Source organism: Budorcas taxicolor, chromosome 16 (genome assembly GCF_023091745.1).
Source record: "Budorcas taxicolor isolate Tak-1 chromosome 16, Takin1.1, whole genome shotgun sequence".
In the NCBI taxonomy this organism is placed as follows: domain Eukaryota; kingdom Metazoa; phylum Chordata; class Mammalia; order Artiodactyla; family Bovidae; genus Budorcas; species Budorcas taxicolor.
Genome location: NC_068925.1, coordinates 14,735,057 through 14,758,124, shown reverse-complemented (window position 1 = coordinate 14,758,124; position 23,068 = coordinate 14,735,057). Strand labels below are relative to the sequence as shown.

Sequence of the window (23,068 nt, the reverse complement as noted above, 5' to 3'; positions counted from 1 at the left end):
TTTCCCAAAAATCATTATGCCTTTTATTTTGGCATATGTTCATTTTTAGGCATCAAAGTAAAACTGAATATACTTGTCATCAAATAATGAAGTGAAAGAAGATACTTGAGATAAAACAATAACTATTAGTTTTTTTGACAGGAAAGTAGGATTTATTGGTAGGCATAATTAAGGAATGAATAGTGCTAATGCTCTCATGAGTGCACTGCCAGCCATTTGTCCAGGGGACCACAATTAGGGATGCATCAGATGAGCTACTTTTCTGCCACCATGTTTTCAAATTCATCTGCATTAAACTTAGTAAGTGCCCACTTCTTGGAGATATGGACCTTTAGGCACCAAAGGAACTTGAACTTGGCCCTGCAGACTACCTCAATCACATGTTCCTTGCTCTACAGCTTGGTGCAGATATAGACATTATGACTTGTCCAGTGTGGACTCTGGTCAGTGTGCCCTGGGGCTTTCCAAATGCACCACACATATCTGTCAGGAGCCTAGACAGGGGACAGCATGCCAGTCTTGAATGTCCACTAGAAAGAGTTGTCTCCAAGGTCCCTATGGCTACGTGTACAGGCAACAGGCTGCATACACTACCAAGGAGTTAGATATGAGGCAGGCATATGATAAATATTTTATCCAACTCTCCAAGATTGAAATATAAAAATTGAATATTTCAGTAGCTGTCTGCAGCTACTGCACACTGGGCCCTCATGGGGAAAAGAGCACAGTTGGCTTAAAAAATAGCTATTATTTTTGCAGCACAGTTGGCTGCAAAAATAGCTATTATTAATAAAATTATACTTTCAATGCATTTTAAAAACTTCTTATGAATAGAAGAAAGGAAGACACATAGCTTCATTTACATAATATTTCATATCTTATAGATCAATTGCATATAATGTTTTATATACTGCTCTTGATATATCTCATATTATCCCTACTTGCTTTTTTTCTGTTTTCCAGATCCTATCTTCATTCTGAGAGAGGCTTAACACAGGAATAATAGACTCAATATTCTTCTCCCATATCCATAGTCACTGTATTAGTTTCTCACAGCTCCTATAACAAATTACCAAAATAAGAGTGGTTTAAAACAACAGAACTTTTCTCTCACACTTCTGGATGCCAGAAATTCAAAAGCCAATGTATGGTAGAATTACACTCCCTCTGTGGTCTGTATAGATTCCCTCTTGCCTCTTTCCAGCTTCTAGTGGTTCAAGATTTCCTTGGTCTGTGGCTGCATAACTCCAAAATCTGCCACCGTCTCCATGAAATCTTACATTGTCACGTTTTTCTTACAAGGATATCTGCCACTGGATTTAGAGCCCACCTGGATAAATGAGGATGATTTCATCCTGAAATCTTTAATTAACATCTGCAAAGACACTTTTCCAAATAAACTGGCACATTCTTAGGCTCCTGAGCTCAGCATATTGGTTTTTGCTTTTGGAGGAGTTCGTATTCTAGGCATTACTCTTACCTTTTCAGTTTTTTCATTCAGCCACAGCGTTTCTTTTTTATTTTTTATTTTTAAAATTAATTAATTTATTTTAATTGGAGGCTAATTACTTTACAATATTGTGGCGGTTTTTGCCATACACTGACAAGAATTAGCCACAGGTGTACCCATGTTCCTCCATCCCAAAACTCTTCCCATTTCCCTCCCCATCCCATCCCTCTAGGTTGTTCCAGTGCACCAGCTTTGAGTGCCCTATTTCATGCATCACATTTGAACTGGTCGTCTTATAGTAATATATATGTTTCAATGCTATTCTCTCAAATCATCACTCCTTCATCGTCATCCACAGAGCCCAAAAGTCTCTTTATATCTGTGTCTCTTTTGCTGCCTTGCAAATAGGGTCGTCATTACCTTCTTTCTAAATTCCATATATAACTGATTTAATGTGTTCTTTTTAATGGCTGAGTAGTACTCCATTGTGTATGTGTACCACAGCTTTCTTACCCATTCATCTGCCGATGGACATCTAGGTTGCTTCCATGTCCTGGCTATTATAAACAGTGCTGTGATGAACATTGGGGTACACATGTCTCTTTCAATTCTGGTTTCCTCGGAGTGTGTGCCCAGTAGTGGGATTGCTGGGTCATAAGGCAGTTCTATTTCCAGTTTTTTAAGGAATCTCCACACTGTTCTCCATAGTGGCTATACTAGTTTGCATTCCCACCAACAGTGTAAGAGGGTTCCCTTTTCTCCACACCTTCTCCAGCACTTATTGCTTGTAGACTTTTGGATCACACCCATTCTGATTGGTGTGAAATGGTACCTCATTGTGGTCTTGATTTGCATTTCTCTGATAATGAGTGATGTTGAGCATCTTTTCATGTGTTTGTTAGCCATCTGTATGTCTTCTTTGGAGAAATGTCTATTTAGTTCTTTGGCCCATTTTTCGATTGGGTCGTTTATTTTTCTGGAATTGAGCTGCATGAGTTGCTTGTATATTTTTGAGATTAGTTGTTTGTTAGTTGCTTCATTTGCTATTATTTTCTCCAATTCTGAAGGCTGTCTTTTCACCTTGCTTATAGTTTCCTTTGTTGTGCAGAAGCTTTTAATTTTAATTAGATCCCATTTGTTTATTTTTGCTTTTATTTCTAGTATTCTGGGAGCGGGTCATAGAAGATCCTGCTGTGATTTATGTCGGAGAGTGTTTTGAATCAGTTCTAATGAAGTGGATGAAACTCGAGCCAATTATACAGAGTGAAGTAAGCCAGAAAGAAAAACACCAATACAGTATACTAACACATATATATGGAATTTAGAAAGATGGTAATGATAACCCTGTATGCAAGATAGCAAAAGAGACACAGATGTATAGAACAGACTTTTGGACTCTGGGAGAGGGAGAGGGTGGGATGATTTGGGAGAATGGCATTGAAACATGTATAATATCATGTAAGAAACGAATCACCAGTCTAGGTTCGATGCAGGATATAGGATGCTTGGGGCTGGTGCGCTGGGATGACCCAGAGAGATGGTATAGGGAGGGAGGTGGGAGGGGGGTTCGGGATTGGGAACTCAAGTACACCTGTGGCAGATTCATGTTGATGTATGGCAAAACCAATACAGTATTGTAAAGTAAAATAAAGTAAAAGAAAAAAAGAATAAATTCCATATATATGCATTAATATACTGTATTGATGTTTTTCTTTCTGACTTACTTCACTCTGTATAATAGGCTGCAGTTTCATCCACCTCATTAGAACTGACTAAAATGTGTCGTTGTTTTTTTAAAATAATGAGTAATATTCCATTGTGTATATGTACCACAATTTTCTTATCCATTCATCTGCTGATGGACATCTAGCTTGCTTCCATGTCCTAGCTATTGTAAACATTGCTGCAATGAACATTGGGGTACACATCTCTCTTTTAATTATGGTTTCCTCTGTGTGTATACCCAGTAGTGGGATTGCTGAGTCGTACGGCAGTTCTATTTCCAGTTTTTTAAGGAATCTCCACACTATTCTCTATAGTGGCTCTGCTAGTCTGTAATCTCACCAACAGTGTAAGAGGGTTGCCTTTTCTCCGCACCCTCCCCAGCCTTTATTGTTTGTAGACATTTTGATAGCAGCCATTCTAACTGGCAAGGGATGGTATCTCACTGTGGTTTTGATTTGCATTTCTCTGATAATGAGTGATGTTGAGCATCTTTTCGTGTGTTTGTTAGCCATCTGTATGTCTTCCATGGAGAAATGTCTGTTTAGTTCTTTGGCCCATTTTTTGATTGGGTCCTTTATATTTCTGGTATTGAGCTGCACGAGCTGTGTGTATATTTTGGAGATTAATTCTTCATCAGTTGTTTTGTTTGCTACAATTTTCTCCCATTCTGAAAGCTGTCTTTTCACCTTGTTTATAGTCTCCATCATTGTGAAAAAGCTTTTAAGTTTAATTAGGTCCCATTTGTTTTTTTACTTTTATGTCCATTACTCTGGGAGGTGGGTAATAGAGGATCTTGCTGTGATTTATGTCAGAGAGTGTTTTGCCTATGTTTTCCTCTAGGACTTTTATAGTTTCTGATCTTACATTTAGATCTTTAATCCATTTTGAGTTTATTTTTGTGTATGGTGTTAGAAAGTGTTCTAGTTTCATTTTTTACAGGTGATTGACCAGTATCCCCAGCACAACTTGTTGAAGAGGTTGTCTTTTTTCCATTGCATATTTTTGCTTTCTTTGTCAAAGATAAGGTGTCCATAGATGCATGGATCTATCTCCAGGCTTTCTATTTTGTTCCATTGATCTTTATTTCTATCTTTGTGCCAGTACCATACTATCTTGATGACTGTAGCTCTGTAGTATAGTCTGAAATCAGGCAGGTTTATTCCTCCAGTTCCACTCTTCTTTCTCAAAATTGCTTTGGCTATTTGGGGTTTTTTTGTGTTTCCATACAAATTGTGAAATTATTTGTCTAGTTCTGTGAAAAATACCATTGGTAGCTTGACAGGGAACCTATATATTTCTTTGTGTAGAATACTCATTTTCACTGTATTGATTCTTCCAACTCATGAGCATGGTATATTTCTCCATCTATTTGTGTCATCTTTGATTTCTTTCATCAGTGTTTTATAGTTTCCTATATATAGATCTTTTGTTTCTTTAGATAAATTAATTCCTAAGTATTTTATTCTTTTTGTTGCAATGGTGAATGGGATAGTTTTCTTAATTTCTCTTTCTGTTTTCTCATTGTTAGGGTATAGGAATGCAAGGAATGTGTGTATTTATTTTATATCCTGCAACTTTACTATATTCATTGATTAGCTCTAGTAACTTTCTTGTGGTACTTTAGGGTTTTCTTGGGCTCCAAAATCACTGCAGACTGTGACTGCAGCCATGAAATTAAAACATGCTTACTCCTTAGAAGAAAAGTTATGACCAATGTAGATAGCATATTAAAAAGCAGAGATATTACTTTGCCAACAAAGGTCCGTCTAGTCAAGGCTATGGTTTTTCCAGTGGTTATGCATGGATGTGAAAGTTGGACTGTGAAGAAAGCTGAATGCCGAGGAATTGATGCTTTTGAACTGTGGTGTTGGAGAAGACTCTTGAGAGTCCCTTGGACTGCAAGGAGATCCAACCAGTCCATTCTGAAGGAGATCAGCCCTGGGATTTCTTTGGAGGGAATGATGCTAAAGCTGAAACTCTAGTACTTTGGCCACCTCATGCGAAGAGTTGACTCATTGGAAAAGACTCTGATGCTGGGAGGGATTGGGGGCAGGAGGAAAAGAGAACGACAGAGGATGAGATGGCTGGATGGTATCACTGACTCAATGGATGCAAGTCTGAGTGAACTCTGGGAGTTGGCGATGGACAGGGAGGCCTGGCGTGCTGTGATTCATGGGGTCGCAAAGAGTCAGACACAACTGAGCGACTGAAGTGAACTGAACTGAACTGAATTGATATAGAAGATCATGTCATCTGCAAACCATGAGAGTTTCACTCCTTCTTTTCCAATCTGAATTCCTTGTATTTCTTTTTCTTCTCTAATTTCTGTGGCTAGGGCTTCCAAAACTATGTTGAATAGTAGTGGTGGGAGTGGGCACCCTTGTCTTATTCCTGATTTTAGAGGAAATGCTTTCATTTTTTGTCATTGAGGATAATGTTTGCTGTGGGTTTATTGAATATGGCTTTAATTCTGTTGAGGTATGCTCCTTCCTCAGAAAGGAAGGAACTTTCATCCAGAAAGTTCCTTTCTGGAGACTTTTTAATCATAAATGGGTGTTGAATTCTGTCAAAGGCTTTCCTCTGTATCCATTGAGATAATCACATGGCTTTTATCTCTTCATTTGTTAATATAGTGTTGCACATTGATTTATTTCCAAATGAAGAATCCTTGCCTCCCTGGGATAAGCCCATCATTCATGATGTATGATCTTTTTAATATGTCAATGGATTATATTTGTTAGAATTTTATTGAGGATTTTGCATCGATGTTCATTTCTGATATTGGCCTGTAGTTTTCTTTTTTGTGGCATCTTTATCTAGTTTTGGTATTAGGGTGATGGTGGCCTTATGGAATGAGTGGGAGATTACCTTCCTCTGCAATGTTCTGGAAGAGTTTAAGTAGACAGTTGTTAGCTCCTCTAAATTTTGGTAGAATTCATCCATGAAGATGTCTAGACCTGGGCTTTTGTTTGTTGAAAGAATTTTGAGTACAGTTTTGATTTTTATGCTTGTAATGAGTCTGTTAAGATTTTCTATTTCTTCCTTGTTCAGTTTTGGAAGGTTATACTTTTCTAAGAATTTGTCCATCTCTTCCCAGTTGTCCATTTTATTGGCATATAGTTGCTGATAGTAGTCTTTAATGATCCTTTGTATTTCTGTGTTGTCTGCTGTGATTTTTCCAATTTCACTTCTAATTTTGTTGACTTGATTCTTCTCCCTTTTTTTCTTGATGAATCTGGCTAATGGTGTGTCTATTTTATTTATCTTCTCAAAGAACCTTTTGTTGATTTTTGCTATAGTCTCCTTCATTTCTTTTTCACTTATTTCTGCTTTGATTTCTATGATTCCTTTACTTCTACTCACTCTGGGGTTCTTCACTTCTTTTTCTAGTAGCTTTGGGTGTGAAGTTAGATTATTTATTTGAATTTTCTCTTGTTTCTTAAGGTAAGTTTGTATTGCTGTGAAGCTTCCTCTTAGCACTGCCTTTACTGAATCCTGTAGGTTTGGGTTGTAGTGTTTTCATTTTCATTTGTTTCCATGCATATTTTGATTTCCTTTTTTATTTCTTGCATGATTTGTTGGTTATTTAGAAGCATGTTGTTTAGCCTCCATCTGTTTGTATTTTTAATAGTTTTTTTTTTCTTCCTGTAGTTGACATCTAATCTCACCACATTGTGATCAGAAAAGACACTTGAAATTCTTTCAATTTTTTTGAATTTACCAAGGCTAGATTTATGGCCTGGATTATGATCTGTCCTGGAGAATGTTCCATATACACTTGAGAAAAAGGTGAAATGCATTGTTTTGGGGTGAAATGTCCTATAGATATCAATGAGATCTAACTGGTCCATTGTATCATTTAAAGTTTGTATTCCCTTGCTAATTTTCTGTTTGGTTGATCTATCCATAGATATGAGTGGGATCTTAAATTCTGTCACTGTTATTGTGCTACTGTTAATTTCCCCTTTCATACTTGTTATCCTTTGCCTTAGATACTGAGGTGTTCCTATGTTGGGTGCATACATATTTATTGTTATGTCTTCTTCTTGGATTGATCCTTTGATCATTATGTAGCGTCCTTCTTTGTCTCTTTTCATGATCTTTATTTCATAAGTCTATTTTATCTGGTATGAGTACTGCTACTCCTGCTTTCTTTTGGTCTCCATTTTGCATGAAATAGCTTTTTCCATCCCTTCACTTTCAGACTGCATGTGTCCCTTGGTTTGAGGTGGGTCTCTTGTAGGGGTCTTGTTTTTGTATCCGTTCAGCCAGTCTTTGTCTTTTGGTTGGGGCATTCAACCCATTTACATTTAAGGTATTTATTGTTAACTATGATCCCATTGCCATTTACTTTGTTGTTCTGGGTTTGATTTTATAAACATTTTCTGTGTTTCCTGTCTAGAGAAAATCCTTCAGCATTTGTTGAAGAGCTGGTTTTGTGGTGCTGAATTCTCTCAGCTTTTGCTTGCCTGTAAGCTTTTGATTTCTCCTTCATATTTGAATGAGATGCTTGCTGGGTATAGTAATCTGTGTTGTAGGTTTTTCTCTTTTGTCACTTTAAGTATGTCCTGCCATTCCCTTCTGGCCTGAGGAGTTTCTATTGAAAGACCAGCTGTTATCCATATGGGGATCCCCTTGTGTGTGTGTTTGTTTGCTTGCTTTTCCCTTGCTGCTTTTAATATTTGCTCTTTGTGTTTGATCTTCGTTCATTTGATTAATGTGTGTCTTGGTTGTTTTGTCTTGGGTTTATCCTGTTTGGGATTCTCTGGGTTTCCTGGACTTGGGTGCCTATTTCCTTCCCCATAATAGGGGAGTTTTCAACTATCACCTCCTTAAGTATTTTCTCATGCCCGTTCTTTTTGTCTTCTTCTTCTGGGACACCTATGATTTGAGTGTTGGGGCATTTAACATTGTCCCAGAGGTCTCTGATGTTGTCCTCATTACTTTTAATTCTTTTTTCCTCTCTGCTTCATTTATTTTCACTATTCTATCTTCTGCCTCCCTTATCCTCTCTTCTGTCTCAGTTATTCTGCTGTTGATTCCCTCCAGAGTGCTTTTGATCTCAGTTATTGCATTATTCATTATTGATTGATTGTTCTTTCTTTCTTCTAGGTCCTTGTTAAAGATTTCTTGCATCTGCTCAATCCTTGTCTCTATTTATCTGTAACTCCATTTTGTTTTCAAGATTTTGGATCGCCTTTCTATCATTATTCTGAAATCTTTTGCAGGTAGACTCCATATCGCCTCCTCTTTGGTTTGGTTTGGTGGGTATTTATCATGTTCCTTTACCTGATGAATATATCTCTGCCTTTTCATTTTGTTTAGATTGCTGTGTTTGGGGTGCCTCTTCTGTAGACTGGAAGTTCATGGTTCCTCTTTATTGTGGAGCCTGCTCCCTGTAGGTGGGGTTGAACTAGTGCTGTGTCAAGGTTTCCTGGTTGGGAGAGCTTGTGTCTGTGTTCTGGTGGGTAGAACTGGATCTTTTCTCTCTGGAGTGAAGTGAAGTGTCCAGTAGTGGACTTTTGGGTGTTTATGGGTTTGGCATGGCTTTGGGCAGCCTGTCTTTTAATGCTCAGAGGTGTGTTCCTGCTTTGCTGGAGAATTAGCATGGTATGTCTTGCACTGGAACTTGTTGGCTCTTGGATGGAGCTTGGTTTTAGCGTAGGTATGGAGACTTTTGGGTGAACTCTTGTCTATTGATGTTCCCTTGAATCAGCATTTCTCTGATATTCTCAAGTTTTTGAGTTAAGCCTCCTGCCTTTGGGTTCCAGTCCTTCGCTTATAGTAGCCTCAAGACTTCATCCATACAGCACAGATGATAAAACGTCTATGTTAATAGTGAAAAATTCTCCACAATGAGGGACACCAGAGAGATTCACAGAGTTACATAGAGAACAGGGAGGAGGGAGATAGGGGTGACCAGGAGAAGAAGAGGGGGAGTCAAAGGGGAGAGGCCAATCTAGCCAGTAACCAGTTCCCTAAGCATTCTCCACAGCCCAGAATACCCAGAGAGATTCACAAAGTAGAGAAGAGAAGAGGGAGGGAGGAGATATAGGTGACCTGAGGGAGAAAATGGACAGTCAAAAGGGGAGGGAGTAATCAAGCCAGTAATTACATCCCTAAGTGAAAATGGATACTGAAGATTATATTCTTAAAGGTACAAAATTAATAACAAATATCAAAAAGAAAATATTAAAAATCTAGAATAGAGGTTAGACTCTCAAAAATACAATATAAAAAATACAAAACAAAATCAACCAGAAAATTGAAATATAAATGTATATATATGAAATTTTCCTTTAAAAATAGGGTCTTTTTTTCCAAGGTAATAATAGGTTATAAAAAATGAAAATTAAAGGAGTAATAAAGGACTTAAATTTTTTTAAAAAATTAAAAAGTGATAATAATAAAAATATATCTAGGAATTTCTCTGGAACTGTTGTGGACAGTGTGGGGTCATTTCAATGTCAGATAGTTCCTTGTTCCTGCTTGTACTTATTTTCAAGGTCCATAGAGTCCCCCTCCAAGTGCCCAGTCAATGTTAACTACAGAATTTTAATCTGTTGCACCTGCTACTTCCAGAGTGGTTCCCTCTTCTTTATTTTGACTTCCTTTGTTTGCTAGTCTCTTCAGTGTCTAATTTCCACCCTAACACAAAGGGGTGAATGTAGTCACTTACTTAGGCTCACTGGTTCTGTTGTGTTGTGGGGAGGGAGGGACACTGCAAACAAATATCGCTGGCATGTGTGGGGCATGCTCACAGTATATGGACCACACTGGGTTTGCCCCAGCTCTTGGCAGCACATGCTTCTCAGGTCTACACTGCTCAGGCTCCAGGATTCTCTGCAAGGGCACTGTCGGAAGTGGGCCTTGCATTTTGTGCCCTTCTCAGGTCTGAGCAACTTAGGCAACCAGGTGATTGGTGAGTGCACTTTCCAGGTGGGCCATGCATCTTAATCATCTCCCCAGTCCCAGCTGCTCTGTTTTCCACGTGTACTGTGAGAGCACCATCTCAGGTGTGCCATTTGTCTCCTCTGGGGAGCTGATTTTGGGCTGCGACCCTCTTGGTGGATGTCAATCATTCAAGATCTCAGGAAGACATGGTTAGCAGCTGGGAACCTGCTCACAGTTTGGTGGAAGATGCCGTCTCTGGGGGCAAGATTGGAGCAGCCCCGTGCCTTCAGCTCTGGCTGTCACACACCTGCCTCTCTACCTCGGTGTGGGGGTAGGGGGTACAGGAAGGGGCCTGTACGCAGCCAGCTAGCTCTCCTTTGGTATTTGCTCCATCCTTTGTTCCATAAACAGGCCAGCCTGTGCATTAGGTTAGAGCTTTTCACGGGAAAGTTATTATTTTTTTTCCTCTCTCTCTGGCAATCCCACAGTTTGATTTGCTATCTCATGTTAGTTCCCTCAAATTGTCCTCGGGGCATTCAGACCCAGTCCTTACCCTAAGCACTGATGATGCAGCCTGCACCTCACTGCCCAGCCCTTACTCACTGGCAGATGCAAGCATCTGGGCTACTTCTCTGCTGGCAGTTGCAGTTAGGCATGTATTCTTTTTTTTTTTTTTTTTTTTCTTTCTGTCTCCTGGTTATGTTGCCCTCTGAGGTTCCAAAACTCCCCACAGATCCACCTGTGAGAGGGCTTCCTACTGTGTGGAAACTTCTCCTCTTTCATGACTCCCTCCCCAGGTCTCTAACTCCTTTTTCTCTCTTTTTGTCTTTTATATTTTGTCCTAACTCCTTCCAAAGAGAATGGACTGCCTTTCTGGGTGCCTGGTGTCCTCCACCAGTGTTCAGAAGTTATTTTGTGGAAGTTGCTCAGCATCCAAATGATCTTTTGATGAATTTGTGGGGAAGAAAGTGGTCTCCCCATCCTATTTCTCTGCCATCTTGGGACTGCTCACAGCCTTTCTTACTTGTAATCTTTCTGTAGTTTATTCTAGTCTTCCTCATAGGAACATCACTTTTTCTGTATGTTCCTGGAAAACTGTAAGACCCTCCCTTGATCCATTTTCATTCCTAGAAATGCCCATAAATTGTTTTCTTATATATGTCCTGACCTTCATGACATGGCAAATACTTAGCAAAGAACTGACCTTGACACAGTTCAACCACAACTCCTCTGAGCTGCCATGGATTCTCAGAACTGCTAGATTAGTGTATGTGCACACACACACACACATACACACACACACAGAACTACTTTCTTATAAATTCACAGTATCACATGAAGCCAGGCTACAAGTACTCACTGGCAATCTATTTAGATTTTTCTAATTAGATCTCTCAATCTAAACAGATTGTTTTAGCCTACTTTCTTTTTTCAAATGTCTTATTTAAAGTTTCCTCATTCCCTTTCATCAAGTAGCTAGCCAAAACAAATACCCTCAGTTTTCTTTAATAAAATCCATCCTCCTGACACTCTCCCTGTTCACCACTCACAGTGGAACAGGCATCTTCACCTTCTACCACAACCTGTGCCTCCCATCTCATGGTGTATCAGGGCTCCCTTAGATCACCCCAGGTTTCAACAATTCATGAGATGGGCTCACAAGACTCAGCACATAATTGTGCTCAGGTTATGATTTATTACAGAGGAAAGTATACAGAGCAAAACTAGCAAAGGGAAAAAGTAAACGAGGTGAAGTCCAGAGAAACTGCACACAAGTGCCAAGAGTCCTCTCAGAGGAGTTACACGGTACATCGAATCCCTTTAACAATCAGTGGGGACGTGTGCCATGTGATCTAACAGGGTCTCAATACCAACGAATTTACTAGAGGGCGTCAAGTCAGGCAGACGCATTCTGCCTAGCACACACCAAGATCCCAGATTCCCAGGAGGAAGGCAGATGTTCAGCACAAAACATACTTTTTTTTTTTTTTTGCACTGAGAGTTTAGTCACAGTGAGCCCCTCTGTGCATAAATTTGAAAAATCTGAAATTCACACTTTTGGATGCCAACCACAGGCCACCGTTGAAAGCAGACCTTTGTAAAGATTACATTCTCATGCCTGCCTCTCCTCAGGAGCCTTACTCTTTATATATTATTCCCTTTCCTATCTGTACACCTTGGTCCTCTATTTTTGCACATTCTTGTCACCATTTAAATAATCTCACATCTTCAAGAATAAAAATCCTCCCAACACACATTTTCCTCCAGCCACCTCACTATCATTCTTTATCACTACTTTCACCTTCATATGTTTTCAATAACAATCTTGAAAGAATTCTGAACCTTACATTTTTCATTTCCTCAGTTAATTCTCATTCACCTAGCCACTCTCTAACTCTATCCAGAAGTGCTTCACTATAACTGCTGTAGCATTAATCACCCACTGATATTCTGGTTGCTAGATAAACCCGATGTTCTTACAGTTGTAAGCTGTCAGCAGCAAGGTAACTGTTGGCATTGCATTCCTTTAGGGATGTTGCTCTTTTGTGATCTCTGGCCGCTTCTCAGCCTTCTTTCCCTCTGTCCACTCTCTGCAAGTTGATTTGGCATAAGGATTTTCCCAAACCTGCTTTTCCACCTCATATAACTGACTGGCCAATCTTCACTGGCCATGGATAAGTTGTCACATTTCCATTCACCTTTCCATTGTGGGTGAACACAATCCCTGGCTTGATTTTAAAAAAATAATGTAAGGAATCTAAAATTTCTCGTGATAAAAATATTTATTAAAAATCTATTAAAAACATGTGGTAAAGGGGTATACCCTTATGAAAATAAAAATCTCTCTTAAGATCACATATTCCTCAGCCAAATTCATTAAGCAATGGACATGGGAATTGGTCCCTGTCATTTCTGGGATCTCATCCAGCCATCCGATTAAACAGGCTCTATGTGCCAGGGTTTGAATTAGCCACTGAAGGCAAACACATTTAATTGTTCAAACAGTATTTTACCCTATCCCTTTACCTCTTACTAACAGTAGGGATTTCTAAGTTATTATGCAATTTCTTTGCCACAGAATTCCAAGGGGCATCATCTGCAAAGGGGACACTGAGACAAGATCCTTACTCTGTTTAAGGCAACAATAAGCCTAGCTCAAGACTTAATTAAGTGAACCCTGGAATCAGCATTTTAAAGCTCTCCTGATGATTCTAATGCCTTGCCAGAGTTGGAACCACTCTTAAAGCTAGTCACCATAGTAGCTTTCCTGTTTTCTAAATTTCTGTATAGTGAAATGTGTCCAATTTGGACCAAGTCAGATATAAGCTGTCTGGATAGTGTTCTAGGAAAATGCTTGCTTTCCTGATAAGAACAGAATGAAAGCTGTTATATGATCTTTTCCATTCATCTCTCTGACTTATTTGAAAGCCAGTAACACATTTGAAACTAGAGTAGCCATCAGGCAACAATATAATGACTAAAGCCAACAAGCTAAGGATGGCAGAGCAGAAAGGCCAAGACTGTGTACAAGGTTGTATTGCTAAACAACTAAACTAACGCCTACCTATAAACTTGTGTGAAAAATGGCAACTCTTTTATTTAAGCTACCATTAATTATATAGCCCTGAAGTACCACTATTTGGTTTTACTTCAAGTTTCTTTGTCAGATACACAAGGGTAAAGTAGAAAAATCCCTTAGTGATTGAGATTCATTCCTTAACAATGCTGCAGTCAGGTATTAACAATCAATTGTGATCAGGTTACATAAGCAGGGGTATTTTGAAAACATGCACGGCACTCAATTATCCTTCACAGGAAAAGAAGTAGTCTCCCTACTGCTAATCTACACTGCAAACAGTGACTCTTAGAAATAGTAGAATGAATAATAATAATAATAATATAGAGCATTTTACATGTACCAATTATGTTTTAAACACCCAACAGGCATCATTTCAATCTAATTCTGAAAACCACCCATTTTGATGTTACCCCACTGTACATATGAAGAAAAGAAGGCTTAGAAAGATAAAATTAATTTACCCATTTCTTGATACCTGTTAAGTGCTCTAGTCTGAATTTGAATTCAGATAGTCTTGATTCATAAGCTGGAATTATCATATTCATAATATGGAACCTTGTCTAGTCCAAAGATTTCCTGCAAATTCCAGAACAGTACATAACCATGACCTAGATGCCTCCAATAAAAATCTCACAGACAACAAAGGATAAACACACAACTCTAAATCTGAGCTTTCTCTCTTTTTGAAAGGAAAAAAAAAAAGTTTCTATCATCTACAGAGGTATCTCAGGAAAGTTTTCTCTCATTCTGTATTTCTGCTTATCAAATCATCATATTCAGTCAACCATGAAATCACAAAGTTGATGATTAAAAAAAAAAAACAAAATATGACCACATATTGGGTCATGCGATTGAGTGGATAATAATCAGTATTTTAAAGATAAAATAGACATAACAGCTGAAAAAAATCATATGATCAATAACTGTAATAAGTGCAGAATTCTACACACATTCATGATAAAAAAAAAAAAACTCTCTTGTAAACTAGGAATAGAGGGGAACTTCTTCAACTTGATAAAGGATATCTACAAAAACCTGCAGCTAACATCATAGTTAATGGTGAGAAACTTGAAACATTCCTACTAAGAACAGGTATAAAGCAAGGGTGACTCTTCTCACCATTCCTTTCCAACAGTATCCTGGGAATTTTAGCTCATGCAATAAGACAAGACAAGGATGTAAGAAAGGAGGTAAGAATCTCAGATGACATGACTGTCTATGCAGAAAGTCTAAAAGAGTCTTGTAAAAAAAAATGTCTGTTATAACTAAAAAGCAGTATAGCAAGGATGCAGATTACAAGGTTAATATACAAAAGCCAATTGCTTATCTACATACCATCAATGAACAAGAAGAATTTGAAATTAAAGACACAATGCCATTTACATGTCCATCCACAAAAATAAAACATGCAGGTATCAGTCAGTCAGTTCAATTGCTCAGTCGTGTCCAACTCTTTGCAACCCCATGAATCACAGCACGCCAGGCCTCCCTGTCCATCACCAGCTCCCGGAGTTCACTCAGACTCACGTCCATCGAGTCCGTGACGCCATCCAGCCATCTCATCCTGGGTCGTCCACTTCTCCTCCTGCCACCAATCTCTCCCAGCATCAGAGTCTTTTCCAATGAGTCAACTCTTCGCATGAGGTGGCCAAAGTACTGGAGTTTCAGCTTTAGCATCATCCCTTCCAAAGAAACCCCAGGGTTGATCTCCTTCAGAATGTAAATCTGACTAAATATATACAAGTTTTACATGAGAAAAAATATAAAACTAATGAATGAAATAAAAGTGAACCCCCAAAAATGGAGAGAGATTTCGTTCTCATGGACAGCAGGATTCAGTATTTTCAGGATGTCACTTCATTCTAACTCGATCCACACATTCAATGCAATCTCAATCAAACTCCAAGCAAGTTATTTTGTGGATAGCAACAAAATGATTCTGAAGTTTATATGGGAAAGCAAAATAGCCAGAATAACCAGCACAGTATTGAAAAATAAAACAAAGTTGGAAGACTAACACTATCCAGCTTTCAGACTTATCATAGAGCTATAGTAATCAAGAGAGTGATATTGGCCAAAAGTAAGACAAATTGATCAAAGGAACAGAATAGAGAACCCAGAAGTGGACATCCATGTATACAGTCAACTGATCTTTGACAAATGAATAAAGACAGAACAAAGCCTTTATGGAACAAAGACAGTTTTCCTATCACCATTTGTTGAAAATGGTGACACGCATGACTATACACACACACATATGAACTTAGACATAGATTTACAGGCTTCACAAAGATTCACAATGAATCACAAACTTAAATGTGAAACATAAAATTATAAAACTCTTATATGATAACAAAGGAGAAAATCTAGATGACCACAGATTTTTGTGATAAATATTTAGATACAACATAGTAGCCATGATTCATGAAAGAAGTAATTAATTAGCTGAACTTTATTAAAATCAGGAAATTCTGCTTTGCAAAAGACAATTTCAAGGGAATGAGAAGACAAGTCACCGACTGGGAGAAATATTTACAAGAGATACATCTGATACAGGATCACTCTCCAAAATATATAAAGAAGTCTTAAAACTTGAAAATAAGGAGATAAAAAACCCACTTAAAAACTGGCTTAAGACTTGGACACGTTAAAAAAAGATATACAGATTGCAAATAAAAATATGAAAAGATGCTCTACATTGTATGTCATCAGGGAAATGCAAATTAAAACAACAACGAAATACCACTCTACATGTTTTGAGAATGGCTAAAAATCAAAAACACTGACACCACAAAATGCTCGTGAAGGTGTAAAACAAGGTGGGAATGCAAAACGGTACAGCCACTTTGGAAGACAGTTTTGAGGTTTCTTACAAAAGTATACATGCTCTTGCCATATACCCTGGGCTTCCCTGGTGGCTCAGGCGCTAAAGCGTCTGCCTGTAATGTGGGAGACCCAGGTTCGATTCCTGGGTCGGGAATATCCCCTGGAGAAGGAAATGGCAACCCACTCCAGCACTCTTGCCTGGAATATCCCACGGACGGAGGAGCCTGATAGGCTACAGTTCATGGGGTCGCAAAGAGTCGGACACACTGAGCGACTTCACTTTCACTTTCACTTTGCCATATACCCTACGTATCACATTCCAAAGGAGTTAAAATATATGTCCACACAAACTCCTGCATGCAGATGTTTATAGCAGATTTCTTCATAATTGCCAAAACTTAGAAACAACCACAAGGTCCTTCAGTGGGTGAATAGAAAAGTGAACTGTAATAAATTCAGGCACTGGAATATTATGAAGAGATCAAGAGAGGAAGAAAAGAAAATGAAAAAATGAGTCATACAGCAATTAAAAGACATGAAGGAACTCTAAGTGAAGGAAGTCATATTTGTAAAGACTAGTTATTGTATGATTCCAACTATAAGACATTCTAGAAAAGGCAACAAATGTCTGTCTAAGCTATGTTTTTTCCAGTAGTCATATATAGATGTGAGAGTTGGACTATAAAGAAAGCTGAGTGCCAAAGAATTGATGCTTTTGAACTGCGGTGTTGGAGAAGACTCTTGAGAATCCTTTGGACTGCAAGGAGATCAAACCAGTCAATCCTGAAGAAAATCAGTCCTGAATATTCACTGGAAGGACTGATACTGAAACTGAAGCTCCAATACTTTGGCCACCTAATGCGAAGAACTGTCTCACTGGAAAAGACCCTGATACTGGGAAAGATTGAAGGCAGGAGGAAAAAGGGATGACAGAGAATGAAATGGTTGGATGGCATCGCTGACTCGACGGACATGAGTTTGAGCAAGCTCCAGCCATTGGTGAAGGACAGGGAAGCCTCGTGTGTTGCAGTCCATGGGGTCACAAAGAGTCGAACATGACAGAGCAACTGAATTGAACTGAAAAATGGCAAAACTATGGACACAGTAAAAAGATCAGTAGTTGCCAGAAGATGTGAGGTATAGTGGAAGAGTGAATAAGCAGGTGGAGCACAGAAGATTTTTTAGGGCAGTGGAAACATTCTGTGTGATACTATAATGGTGGATACATGTCATTATACATTTGTCCAAACACGTCAAATGTACTACACCAAGACTGAACCATAATGTAAACTAAGGACTCTGGGTGATTATGATGTGTAACCATAGGTTCATCTACTATAGCAAATGTAGCAACTGTTGGGGGTGTTGATAATGGGGGAGACTGTGCATGTGTAGGGGTAGGGGGGTATATGGGAAATCTCTGCAACTTCCTCTCAAGTTTGCTGTGAACCTAAAACTATCCTAAAAACCTAAAATCTTTGTTTAAAAAAATCTTATGCTAAAAATAAGATCAGTTAATAAATATAAGATACTGATATAGATATATGTACATATGATAGATGGATATATGTACAAATTTGCATTTATATTATTGATACATGTGATTATATTGGATATATCATACACAGATACCTATAGGTAGTTGACAAGTAGGATGACAAATGAGCCAATCAATAATTTTGACATCTCTGCTTAGTGACCTTCTCTGTGCTATATGACCCAAAGGATAACTACAAAGGACTAAGTGTCTAGAATTAGTTTGTAAGAAAGAAAAGAGGTTGAATAGAACTTTGTGGGAACAACTAAAGGCTCTGGCCTTAAAGTTCATAGGGCACTACTAGGGACACTCCTCTTGTTTTCAAGTCATCTCCTCTAGTGGCCTTTCATGGCATGTGCCCCCCTGTTTTATCATTTGAAAATCCCTCTCTTTAGTGCTACTGTTTCAGTTTACATTAACAAAAATGGAACCATCCCTAAAACCCTCTCTACTCCACTGTTTTCAGCCTTTTAAAACCAATTTTCCCCTGGCCAACACAGACCATGCCCTAATTTAATGTTGCTTAACATTAAAAAAGATTGATCTTGTTAATTAATAAAATAATGTGTTTCTTGTTTATTTATTTTAATTGAAGGATAGTTGTTTTCCAATATTGTGTTGGTTTCTGCCATATGTCAACATAAAATAATGTTTTTAATAAAAAATAAAACAGCAAATGTCAGAACCAATAGTGCATAGTATTCTCTGAAACCACACTTTTCAGATATACGTGTGTGGGTGTGTGTGTGTGTGTGAGTGTGTGAGAGTGTGTGTGTGGGTATAATGACAAGTGACGCTAAATATATTTTCTATTTTAGCCAGTGGTCAAATGTTTTAAAAGCTTTTTGTCAATTGTATCTCCTAAATAACTCTTGAATCCACCCATTCCCTCTCTTTCATTTAAATTTCTACTCTATTTCAGCATCATGAATTTTTCACAAACTTCCTAATCATTCTCTTTGCCTCAGGTTTTTCCAATTAAAATCCATTTTCTGCACTGCAGCCCTGATTAGTTTTCAAAAGAAAAAATCCAACAATGGTGCACCTTTGAATATTCAGTTTTTTGTGCTCTTTTTGTTTTGGATTTTTGTTTTGCATTTTGCAATGAACTTTAAGCCTGAATTGCTTAACATGGAATATAATGCATTAAGTTCTAGAAGCGTCTTACCTCTCACCTCCTCTCTCTCCCTCATTATACATGGTCTATTTTCTGTCAACTGAACATGATCTTCCAATCTCTCTGCTGTTTCAAGACAATCCAGCTAAGTGGTGGGAAAGAGATGATAAACTTTATTTGCCATGTTATTACTGCACCTGCTTGGAATATCTTTCTTTTGGTTCATCTCTTTGTTCTTTGATTACTACTCATGCTTCACATTCAAAGCGTTTGTTAATCGTTCTTGTATGCTATTCCTGTGTATGTTTTTTATTTGTATCCCTTTTAGAATGTGACGTCTTCCAGAATTCCATATAAGCTCATATGATATGCTTGTGAGATTTTATAATGATGTCTCCTACATAATCAAACTCTTGTGGGCATGTGACTTGGGCAGTTGACAACATCCTTAGGCAGTGAGTATACTTTACAATCTCCCTCCCTCTCTCTCTCACTCACTTACACACACACACACACACACACACACACACCCCTAATGGTGGACGATCTCAGCTGAAGCTCTTACCATTAGGGCCAGCAATTGGTTGTTTATTTGTTTGTCTACGTGACTAGAGGTAAAATCCTTGGAGGGAAAGGTATTATTAGCCCTGTTGATTATAATATCACCACTGACTACCTAATTTCCTGACACAATGTAGATACTCGTCCCTTCATTCAATGAACAAAAAGTGAGCATATTCTGCATGCTAACCAGTGTTCCAGGGACTGGGGGTATAACAGTGAAGAAAATAACTGAAATGCCTACTTTTTGTGTACTTTCTCATGGAAGGTGTCAAGAAGAAAGGTATCTTCTGTTACTCAAATTGAGCTTAATGGGTAATTGACCTGATATCCATCAAAAAGCAGGAAAAGACCAGGTAATTTCCTGAGGCAAAGCATGTTTGAAGTTTTATTGGGCAAGAAAGTGAGAATATGTTTCATTATGGTTTGAAGCAGGCTGCAGTGTCCCTTGTCTGTAAGTGCTGGAAATGTTCAGATTGCTTTGTGCCCTGTGCGTGCCTGGGATTATTGGTGCCATCCGGAAACAGTTCCTTTGAGAGCTGTTTTTATAAGCCTTGTAGTTTGTCTTTTCCTCAAGGTTCAGGGAGGGACAGGTAACAAAACACCAGACAAACAAAAAGAGGGCTTGGGTTGTGGGAAAAGGGGAGGGTCACACCTCTATTATGTCCGCTTTAATTCTTTTACAAAAGATAATATGGCTAACATATTTCCTGGGTGCTTTACAAATCCATATTTTCATGTTAAATGTCCTAAAATCTGCTTGTTCATTTAATACAACTGCCCTGAGAGGAGGGTTCGAGATGAGAAAACTGAGTCACACAAATACTTATCCAGCATTATGTGTCTAGAAAGCTGCAGAAGAGGTTTTGAGAGAATCTTTGTTCCAACTCACTATGATTAACTGCTTCTGAATAAATAATCCTGAATAAATGAACAAGGAACATTTTTTTTTCCTTAGAAGGCAGAGAAACAAACTCTCCTAAATACCCACAATGCTAATCAGGTATTTTACTGCCAAGCCAGTTTAAAGCAGCTGATGTGAGCACTGCTGCACTGACTCTACTTGGTATTCAAGATCTGAGGACTGATTCCAACCTCCCTAGGACTCCTCTCTTAAAAGACTATCTGAGGAATACTAATATAAATGAGAATTATTTTATATCTGAGAGCTTAAAATGGAAAGCATAATACTATATAAATAAAATATTATAGATAGTACTTATTAAACATAAAAGCAATTGTTCTTTTTTATTATATCATTAATAGACATTTAAATTTCCTGCCTGAAGAGAAAATGTTAAATGAAGTAGTGACATTTGAGTTTAATTGTAATGCAAAATATGCTTCCACATCAGTAAAACATGAGTTAATGAGCCTAGTTCTTTCCATCCTATTATTAAGGTGTCTTTCTTGAGATGTTTGGGGTTCCTTCTAAGGTTGAGAAGGAGACTGAAATCACATCTGATATTTGGAGTCTGGTGGCACTTGTCATACAGTACTGTAGAAAATGAAAAAGAATAATAATCTGGAAGGCTAAATCTAGTTTTTTACTTCTGCTTTTTGCTTAATCACTTAGGCAAGACTCTTGACTTTACTTACCTCTCCTAGTAATGAGGAAAATAATAACTGCTTAGTTGTTATCTCAGGATGTTAAAAAATCTTTTATAAGACATAAATGAGTCTTATATACTCTAATGAGCAATAAAATTATAGACATATAAAATTATACATATACTTGTACAAATGCAAAATTGCACCTGTCTTTACTGTAGGTGCACAGTTTCAGGAATGCCTCCTAAATCCTCAGTATCTAGTTTTCTCATTTATAAAATAAATGTATCATCTAGTTACCACTAGGGTTATTTTGAACTCCAAATTTCCAGGTGTACAAATAAGAGGACCATATAACTTTGAGGAAGAATATTAGGACAAGAAAGTGGTTGAGCTCACTGGGCATCTATAAGCTTCCACCTGTTGGTCCCACTGTCCCCATCAGGTTCCATGGAATTTGTATATTAATATTTTCTCATTTCAGTAATTCTCCTTACCAACATCACAGTCATTCAAAAAAGCAAATCTGACATCAGTCCTGTTAAGTTCTTTTATGACTAAATTTTCAACCACAAGATAAAAGCTCAAATTCTTTAATAAGGCATCAAGGACCCCTCATGTGATGCCTACATTTCCAGCATCATCTTCTACAATCTTGTCATTCAGTGTTTAAAGTGAAATTTTGTAGAACCTTATAGGCAATAGTGAAAAGATTTGGTTTAATGATGAGGTAAATAGAAAACAATGAAAGGGTTTTATTCTAGAAGTAAAATCATTCTGTTTAATCTTTAAAATCCCTTTGTGACAACTGGATTGCAGAAAAAAATAAGGAAAAAGGAAAAATGCAAAAAATTTCATAATTGGGATGAGAGCTTTTTAATTTGCAGTAAGAATGGTGGGTTTCTCCGGTGACTCAGATCATAAAGTATCTGCCTGCAATGCAGGAGCTCCCCAATTCAATCCCGGGTTGAGAAGATCCCTTGGAGAAGGGACTGGCCACCCACTCCAGTATTCCTACCAGGAGAATCCCATGGACAGAGGAGACTGACAGGCTGCAGTCCACGGTGCTGCAAAGAGTCCAATACAACTGAGCAACTAACACTGAACTGGTGGTAGAAGAAATGGAGAATGTTGACAGATTTGGATATATTTTGGTAGGATACTTGATTTCAAATTGCATGTAGGATAATAGCTAGAGAATTGTCATGAGTATGTGGAAAGATGTTAGTGCCATTTGCAAGGAGAGAGAAAGTTAAGCTACTTTCATATTGGCCATGGGGACTTTGATGAGCCTGTTGGACATAGAAACTTCAAGTAATCAGTTTGAGTTCAGTCTCAAGATTAAATAAGAGGCTGCTGATGGAGAGTCATCCACATGGAGAGTGTATTTAAAGTCACGGAAACACTATACAACACGAGCTGGAATCAAGATTGTCGGGAGAAATATCAATACCCTCAGATATGCAGATGACACCACTCTTATGGCAGCAAGTGAAGAGGAACTAAAGAGCCTCTTGGTGAGTGAAAGAGGAGAGTGGGGGGAAAAAAAAAACGGCCTTAAAACTCAATATTCAAAACACTAAGATCATGGCATTTGGCCCCACCACTTCATGGCAAATAGGCAAATAGATGGGGAAGCAATGGAAACAGTGACAGACTTTATTTCCTTGGGCACCAAAATCACTGCAGAAGGTGACTGCAGCCATGAAATTAAAAGATGTTTGCTCCTTGGAAGAAAAGCTATGGCCAACCTAGACAGCATATTAAAATGAAGAGATATTACATTGCCAGCAAAGGTCCATCTAGTCAAAGCTATGGCTTTTCCAG

The 23,068-nt window shown here is 38.2% G+C and overlaps 2 pseudogenes; both read right to left on the bottom strand.

Annotated features, from left to right (window-relative positions):
* Positions 1-538: 538 nt before the first annotated feature.
* LOC128061937 (uncharacterized) lies at positions 539-623 on the bottom strand (annotated as a pseudogene).
* A 5-nt stretch (positions 624-628) lies between these two features.
* On the bottom strand, positions 629-747 carry LOC128061936 (uncharacterized; annotated as a pseudogene).
* Positions 748-23,068: the final 22,321 nt, after the last annotated feature.